Here is an 8,371-nt window from a genome sequence, read left to right on the forward strand (position 1 = left end):
AATTAATAGACACTTCGAGGACTCAGACGCTACACACACTCCAATTAATAGACACTTCGAGGACTCAGACGCTACACACACTCCAATTAATAGACACTTCGAGGACTCAGACGCTACACACACTCCAATTAATAGACATTTCGAGGACTCAGACGCTACACACACTCCACTTAATAGACACTTCGAGGACTCAGACGCTACACACACTCCACTTAATAGACTCTTCTAGGACTCAGACGCTACACACACTCCACTTAATAGACACTTTGAGGACTCCGACGCTAACAAACTCTGCCTTGAATGACTCTTTGGGGACTCTGATACTGATATACAAACAATTGAGGATAGAAAAACACACCACACTGTATTGTACAAGCAAACTTTTTAAATTGACTTTGCAATATATAACATTGACAGGATGTTGCAAAGAATATTACATGCAAATGCACTGCATGCACAATCATTCTCTTAATCCTAAGAAATGCCAAGATGTTGAAAGAGCAGTGAACACATTGTAGAAGATAAAATATAATATATAATCTAGATCGAGAACCTTGGCCTAAACAATTAACTATATCTTCATTCCTCCCTCTTTTCCTCTACTTCACTTTCACTCCTCCATCTTTTGTCTACTTCACTTTCACTCCTCCCTCTTTTCCTCTACTTCACTTTCACTCCTCCCTCTTTTCCTCTACTTCACTTTCACTCCTCCCTCTTTCCTCTATTTCACTTTCACTCCTCCCTCTTTCCTCTACTTCACTTTCACTCCTCCCTCTTTTCCTCTACTTCACTTTCACTCCTCCCTCTTTTCCTCTACTTCACTTTCACTCCTCCATCTTTTGTCTACTTCACTTTCACTCCTCCCTCTTTTCCTCTACTTCACTTTCACTCCTCCCTCTTTCCTCTATTTCACTTTCACTCTCCCTCTTTCCTCTACTTCACTTTCACTCCTCCCTCTTTTCCTCTACTTCACTTTCACTCCTCCCTCTTTTCCTCTACTTCACTTTCACTCCTCCCTCTTTTCCTCTACTTCACTTTCACTCCTCCCTCTTTTCCTCTACTTCACTTTCACTCCTCCTCTTTTCGTCTACTTCACTTTCACTCCTCCCTCTTTTCCTCTACTTCACTTTCACTCCTCCCTTTTGCCTACTTCACTTTCACTCCTCCCTCTTTTCGTCTACTTCACTTTCACTCCTCCCTCTTTCCTCTACTTCACTTTCACTCCTCCCTCTTTCCTCTACTTCACTTTCACTCCTCCCTCTTTTCCTCTACTTCACTTTCACTCCTCCATCTTTTCCTCTACTTCACTTTCACGCCTCCATCTTTTCGCTCTACTTCACTTTCACTCCTCCCTCTTTTCGCTCTACTTCACTTTCACTCCTCCCTCTTTTCCTCTACTTCACTTTCACTCCTCCCTCTTTTCCTCTACTTCACTTTCACTCCTCCCTCTTTTCCTCTACTTCACTTTCACTCCTCCCTCTTTTCCTCTACTTCACTTTCACGCCTCCTCTTTTCCTCTACTTCACTTTCACCTCCCTCTTTTCGTCTACTTCACTTTCACTCCTCCCTCTTTTGTCTACTTCACTTTCACTCCTCCCTCTTTTGTCTACTTCACTTTCACTCCTCCCTCTTTTCATCTACTTCACTTTCACTCCTCCCTCTTTTCCGTCTACTTCACTTTCACTCCTCCCTCTTTTCCGCTCTACTTCACTTTCACTCCTCCCTCTTTTCCGCCTACTTCACTTTCACTCCTCCTCTTTTCATCCCTTTCACTTCTACTTTTAACAACTGTTTTTTCAAGAGAAAATGAAAAGTGTTAAACACATAGTGGTGAACAGCTTATGAAACAAAATTCAAAAAGTGCTGAATATTGAAAAGTCATTTTACTTCTACACGGCTACAAAGCACCCTTTTTTTTGAGAGTTGTGATCCTGTTTCAGCACATAGTTTTTCAGGCCAGTCCATGTTCGCTCCTTCAAAGCCTCTGGCTCTGCTTCAATGCATCTTTCACAGTCTTGCTTACCAGGAACTTTGCATGTCTTGATGAACCTCATCATGTGCCTTTCTATTGCTTTTACCTCAATGTCCTCCCATTTTCTTTTTGGAGCCTTTAAAGAACCTGAAAAAATAAGGAAATAAAGTTTTAAATCAGAACCAATCATGACATATTGTAATCTGTAGATTATTAGAAAATGTGAAAAGCCCTCAGATGCTTATTGCTCAGGGATGCCAACTGCTTACATTTCAGGAAAATTCCCAGCTTTGAAACCAAAATCAGTCACCTACATGATGTGTGTTTGAAAGAGTTTGTGTCGAGTGAGGATGGGGCCCAAATGGCCAATGGCAGTTAGTAATATTTGTGCTATTCTTTGACGATCTGACAGGAGTGCAGTTTTCGATAAACAGCTGAGAATAAGGTGAGGCTGCCTATGATCACATAATAGTATTAACACAATAATATTAATCTTCTGCTAAAGGTGCTGTTTCTCTCCTGGTAATGTTGTAATTAAAAATGACAAACAAAATTATCACGCTATCAGTATGGGATTAATTAGTAAATTGTTCTTAATCGTGAGTAATGCATTTACCGCTAGGTTCTGATGTCCCAGTGTGTATACTGGGAGGACTTTTATAATGACGTTTATGTTGTGTGGCGCTAGATGACGCCACCAATCCAATGTTACTTTCAGTTTTTTCCTGCCTTTCCACAGGTGTGAATGTGGGTTAATACACACAAGGTTTTTAATAATACTCTTTTACAAGTGGTGTATGCTTTTTTGAAACACTAAGTTTGAGTCATTGCAGTTTATATTGGTTATAATGATGCAAGTTCCTTGTGGCGATTCATGAGCATATGTTAACCGCTATTTACCCTTTCATTTGCATAATAGTGCACATATTCATGAACGTGGCTGTATGGTTGCTGTGCAAAACAAAAAAGAAAGCCATATACTTCCAACTGATTAATATTGTGGAGGATGAGTGTTAAAGAGATTTAATGCCCATTTTAGGACTGCACAATATATTTAATTTATTGATATATCAAGGGCTTGCAAAAATTACATTATTTTAATACTTTAACTTTCATGATGACTTTTTCTTACACAATTCTCACATTGAATGAAGTCACAACAATTGGATCAAAAAATAAAAATAGACTCATTCAGAATATCCCACAATATGCTGAAATTAACTATATTCATTTATTTTACAAAGCAAATACAAATAATTGCATTTTGATATCAATCGTAAATGGCATAAATAAATACAGTCAGGTCCATAAATATTGGGACATGGACACAATTCGAATCTGTTTGGCTCTATACACCACCACAATGGATTTGAAATGAAACGAACAAGATGTGCTTTAACTGCAGACTTTCAGCTTTAATCTGAGGGTATTTATCAGGTGAACGGTGTAGGAATTACAACAGTGTGCATATGTGCCTCCCACTTTTGAGGGACCAAAAGTAATGGGACAGATTAACAATCATAAATCAAACTTTCACTTTTTAATACTTGGTTGCAAATCCTTTGCAGTCAATTACAGCCTGAAGTCTGGAACGCATAGACATCACCAGACGCTGGGTTTCATCCCTGGTGATGCTCTGCCAGGCCTCTACTGCAACTGTCTTCAGTTCCTGCTTGTTCTTGGGGCATTTTCCTTCAGTTTTTTCTTCAGCAAGTGAAATGCATGCTCAATCGGATTCAGGTCAGGTGACTGACTTGGCCATTGCATAACACTCCACTTCTTTCCCTTAAAAACTCTTTGGTTGCTTTCAGAGTACGCTTCTGGTCATTGTCCATCTGTACTGAAGCCGCCCAATGAGTTCTGAAGCATTTGGCTGAATATGAGCAGATAATATTGCCCTAAACACTTCAGAATTCATCCTGCTGCTTTTGTCAGCAGTCACATCATCAATAAATACAAGAGAACCAGTTCCATTGGCAGCCATACATGCCGACGCCATGACACTACCACCACCATGCTTCACTGATGAGGTGGTATGCTTTGGATCATGAGCAGTTCCTTTCCTTCTCCATACTCTTCTCTTCCCATCACTCTGGTACAAGTTGATCTTTGTCTCATCTGTCCATAGGATGTTGTTCCAGAACTGTGAAGGCTTTTTTAGATGTTGTTTGCAAACTCTAATCTGGTCTTCCTGTTTTTGAGGCTCACCAATGGTTTACATCTTGTGGTGAACCCACTGTATTCACTCTGGTGAAGTCTTCTCTTGATTGTTGACTTTGACACACATACACCTACCTCCTGGAGAGTGTTCTTGATCTGGCCAACTGTTGTGAAGGTTGTTTTCTTCACCTGGGAAAGAATTCTTCAGTCATCCACCACAGTTGTTTTCCTGTGGTCTTCCGGGTCTTTTGGTGTTGCTGAGCTCACCTGTGCGTTCTTTCTATTTAAGAATGTTCCAAACAGTTGATTTGGCCACACCTAATGTTTTTGCTATCTCTCTGATGGGTTTGTTTTGATTTTTCAGCCTAATGATGGCTTGCTTCACTGATAGTGACAGCTCTTTGGCTCTTATAGTGAGAGTTGACAGCAACAGATTCCAAATGCAAATAGCACACTTGAAATGAACTCTGACCTTTTATCTGCTCCTTGTAAATGGGATAATGAGGGAATAACACACACCTGGCCATGGAACAGCTGAGTAGCCAATTGTCCCATTACTTTTGGTCCCTTAAAAAGTGGGAGGCACATATACATACTGTAGTAATTCCTACACCGCTCACCTGATTTGGATGTAAATACCCTCAAATTAAAGCTGAAAGTCTGCAGTTAAAGCACATCTTGTTCGTTTCATTTCAAATCCATTGTGGTGGTGTATAGAGCCAAAAAGATTTGAATTGTGTCGATGTCCCAATATTTATGGACCTGAATGTATATTGTAAGTGACCTGCATGCAATTTGGAACAAAAGACAACTTTGTGATCTCTGGGATAGATCGTAAATACTGTAGGCACCAATGCTCTTTTTGGGAAACACAGCCCTGATCTTTCCCATTATACATTTTAAAATTAATTTCAATTTAAAAGGTAAAATTTTAGCACTTTCAAAATCAGTGATTATTCATGATTAATGATGTAAAATTATGTGATTCATCACGATTAAAACTTTTAATTGACCGACAGCACTAGTTGTAATAAAAAACACAAGATTGTGTCATATTCTTATAAACAGCATTGTTTTATACTATGCATATGTTCTGTGATTAATGAATACAATTGTAATTACATAAAAAAAAGATGTGTGAAAATATAGAAGTTTAACAAAAGCCAGCAAAACAGCTTAAACCTTACTGAATGTACATTTAAATCATTTACTTTCTTTTAAACTTGCAGTCTATTTTCTAAAGAAAGCCCAGAGGCATACCCCAAGATATAAAACAACCTTTTTACTCCTAACTGGCCTCCCTGATTGTTGTCTTTAGTTAATATAAAAGTAATTCTTGGTGATTAAATGATTGGTTAAAACTTTGCTTACTTTGATCCTTTTGTGATCCAGACAGTTGAGCCGCCTCTTCTGGGGATGCTGACTGAGATGGGTCGCTGCAATCCTCCTCATCACTTGACATATCATTAATCTAGGGGTTCAAATTGTTCTAAAAGAAAGCATTGATGAATGAAAATATAATATCGTCATAGCATCATACTTTCAAATGTAATTTTTTTTCTTACATTTTCTGTCAAAAAACTTGCATAGACAAAAATATTAGCATAGACATGCAAGCATGCTCATACCATTTGGGTCAATTTCAATCTCATCAAGCCGCCTTTCCTTTGAAGTCTGAGAGTGTTCCTTTTCCATTGCTAACAAGACCTTGCTCATCTTTGCCAGCTGCAGCGCCCTCCGTAAGCGTGTAATATTGTCTGTGGATTCTGATATCATGACCGAGGAAATCAGCCAATTGATCTGCTTCGCTCTCATCAAGGTTCAAGATTTTTGACATGGTTGCTATGTGTTTCCTCAGCTTAGTTGATGACAGTGCTTCTGGATTCTTTATGCCACATTCCTGAGCAGCTCTGTAAATGCACTCTCCTCCTCGGTATGCAGGCATTGCTCCTGATCTGGCAAACAGAAAAGGATTCTCAGCTGGGACTTCACAAACCTCACGTGTTTCAACAAGCAGCTCCATGGCAGAAACCATTGAAGGCTTGAGAAGCACAGGAACCTTTCTCCCTCGCTTACCACGGATCTCAACTCGGGTGAAGTGCAGACACAACTTTCTCTGAACTCCGAAAGACAGATCGCTAGGTCTTCATGTAGCTCAGAAGAATCCCTGCTTTTAAAAGCTGCCAAAAGCATTCGTGATACCTCACCTTCTCTTCTTCTGTTGAACAGGATGACTTAGCGCCAATGTGACCTTAGCAAGAGCTGAATAGCTTTTTGCCGATGGGCAGTTTCTGAGCTTGCTTAGGAACTGTTTGTGTTTCTTTTCCAGATGTGCATGCAGAACTTTGACATCTTGAGTGAAAGGAATGATCTGAGGCGTGTTCCACTTGGCTTCTTTTAAAGTAGTTAAAGCACCAGCAGAAATGTATTCGCTCCATCTTGCCTGGTGTATTTTTCTGAAGTCTCGAGCACACTCAGCACGCTGATGGTCTCCGCGACATCATGGCATTGCTCTCAACAATACTACAGATCTTGTTTAAAGAATGACCAAGTTTGAGAGCTAGAGAGGGAATGCGGTAGCAGTTTTTCTCTTCATCATAGCCAGATACAACTTTAACAGCTGAAATGACTTGTTTGAAATTTGCTGGAATGATGAAGTCCACCATAGATCTTAGCCGAGTAATCTTCCTTGCTTCAAGAAGAAGTCTGCCAACTTCTCTCATCTTCTGTCTGATGTAGTCATGTTTATTAACATCAGATCCCATCCTATTAAACATGTGCTCCCCCAGTTGCATGATGCAGCAGTCAGAGTGAACAACACGGAAACTTCATCATAGTTCATAATGGAAAGTATATTCTTTAAACCTTTGCTCACTTCTAAACCAACTGGAGTTTTCAGAGCGCAGAGTGATCGGACTCTTTTCCTGCCCTTGGATTCATCATCTTTAGGTTTCAGAGGACAGTTCTTTAAATGTTTCCAAAGGCTACGCTTGTTGTAAAGCCCTTGGCAGTAAACACAGTGAATGAAATCCTTGGCTTTTTTGTTCTCTTTGGATCTGTAGCAGGCAACCATCTCTCCATGTCCATTTCTTGCCACATCTGTGTTGTGGGCAAAGTTGCCCCTTTTTCTAAGGAGGTTTAACTGATTCGCCTCTCTTTAGAATGTTTTGGAAACGCAACTGCCTTTTGCAACGCCCACTTCATTGCGATGGACAGATTCAAGGTGTCTTGCCATTTTTGAAAAAGGCTTAGAGCAATAAAGACAATACTGCTTCTTATATGACTTAGCGATCCTGCACAGGTGATGGCATTGATTGAATAAAAGACCTATCTTCAGAAGAGGGGTCTGTCTCTTTGGTTTTGCATTGCACTTTAGCATTTGGTGATGGTGTTGTCACGCCTGTGTCTGATGAACTGCTTGTATCTTTATAGCTTTGTGAAAAGGTGAAGTTGGATTTTTCAGAGAACTTTTGACCATACCTTTTCCAGAAGTCTTTTCATTAGCTTCATCTAAGCTACTTTCAACCATGCTATATCCAGAAGCACTATCATCTGATTCGCCTGAGCTGCTCTTGGGTACATAGTCAACATCGCTGTAGTCTGTAACATCTGAATCACTGAGGGCTTTCCATGAGTACTGAAAAGAGAACAACACATGATGAAAATAAGGATGTACAATTTCAGTAAGTTTCAGTGCTCAAATAAGGGGAGTGAACTTTTAAATAAGATAAGGTGTTAGTAGTCTATGGGCATTATGTGGTTTCTGTAAATCTAATTAGCATTGTACTGTGGTTACTTAAGTGTAATGACAAGCAAGACACTCTTTCAGGTTATCATACAAGCATTAAAAATGCTGCATAGCATGTCACGCACCTCTCACATAATTTCTCTAATAATCTAAAATGCCCTTCTTTGGAGAGTAATATGTGATTGGAATTTGAGTGCACAAAAATTTTTATCAAATAATTATGGTTGGACATTTATGTAATAATAGTGACTTATCTTAATAGAGATATTAAGACTGGGTGGCCGCTTTCATCTCCACGTATATACTGTATATATTTATATAGAAATAAAGTGTCAACTGGTGGAGATTTTTTATATTGTTAATATCATTGTATGTAAATATCTAATGCTTCACCTGGTTGCACTGACAGACAAACATGCAGAAAGATGAACACACAAAATGCGGACAGCATTGAATTTGATCATTCGCAAGAGGAATGTATTTTTATATAA

Source organism: Xyrauchen texanus, chromosome 30 (genome assembly GCF_025860055.1).
Source record: "Xyrauchen texanus isolate HMW12.3.18 chromosome 30, RBS_HiC_50CHRs, whole genome shotgun sequence".
In the NCBI taxonomy this organism is placed as follows: Eukaryota; Metazoa; Chordata; class Actinopteri; order Cypriniformes; family Catostomidae; genus Xyrauchen; species Xyrauchen texanus.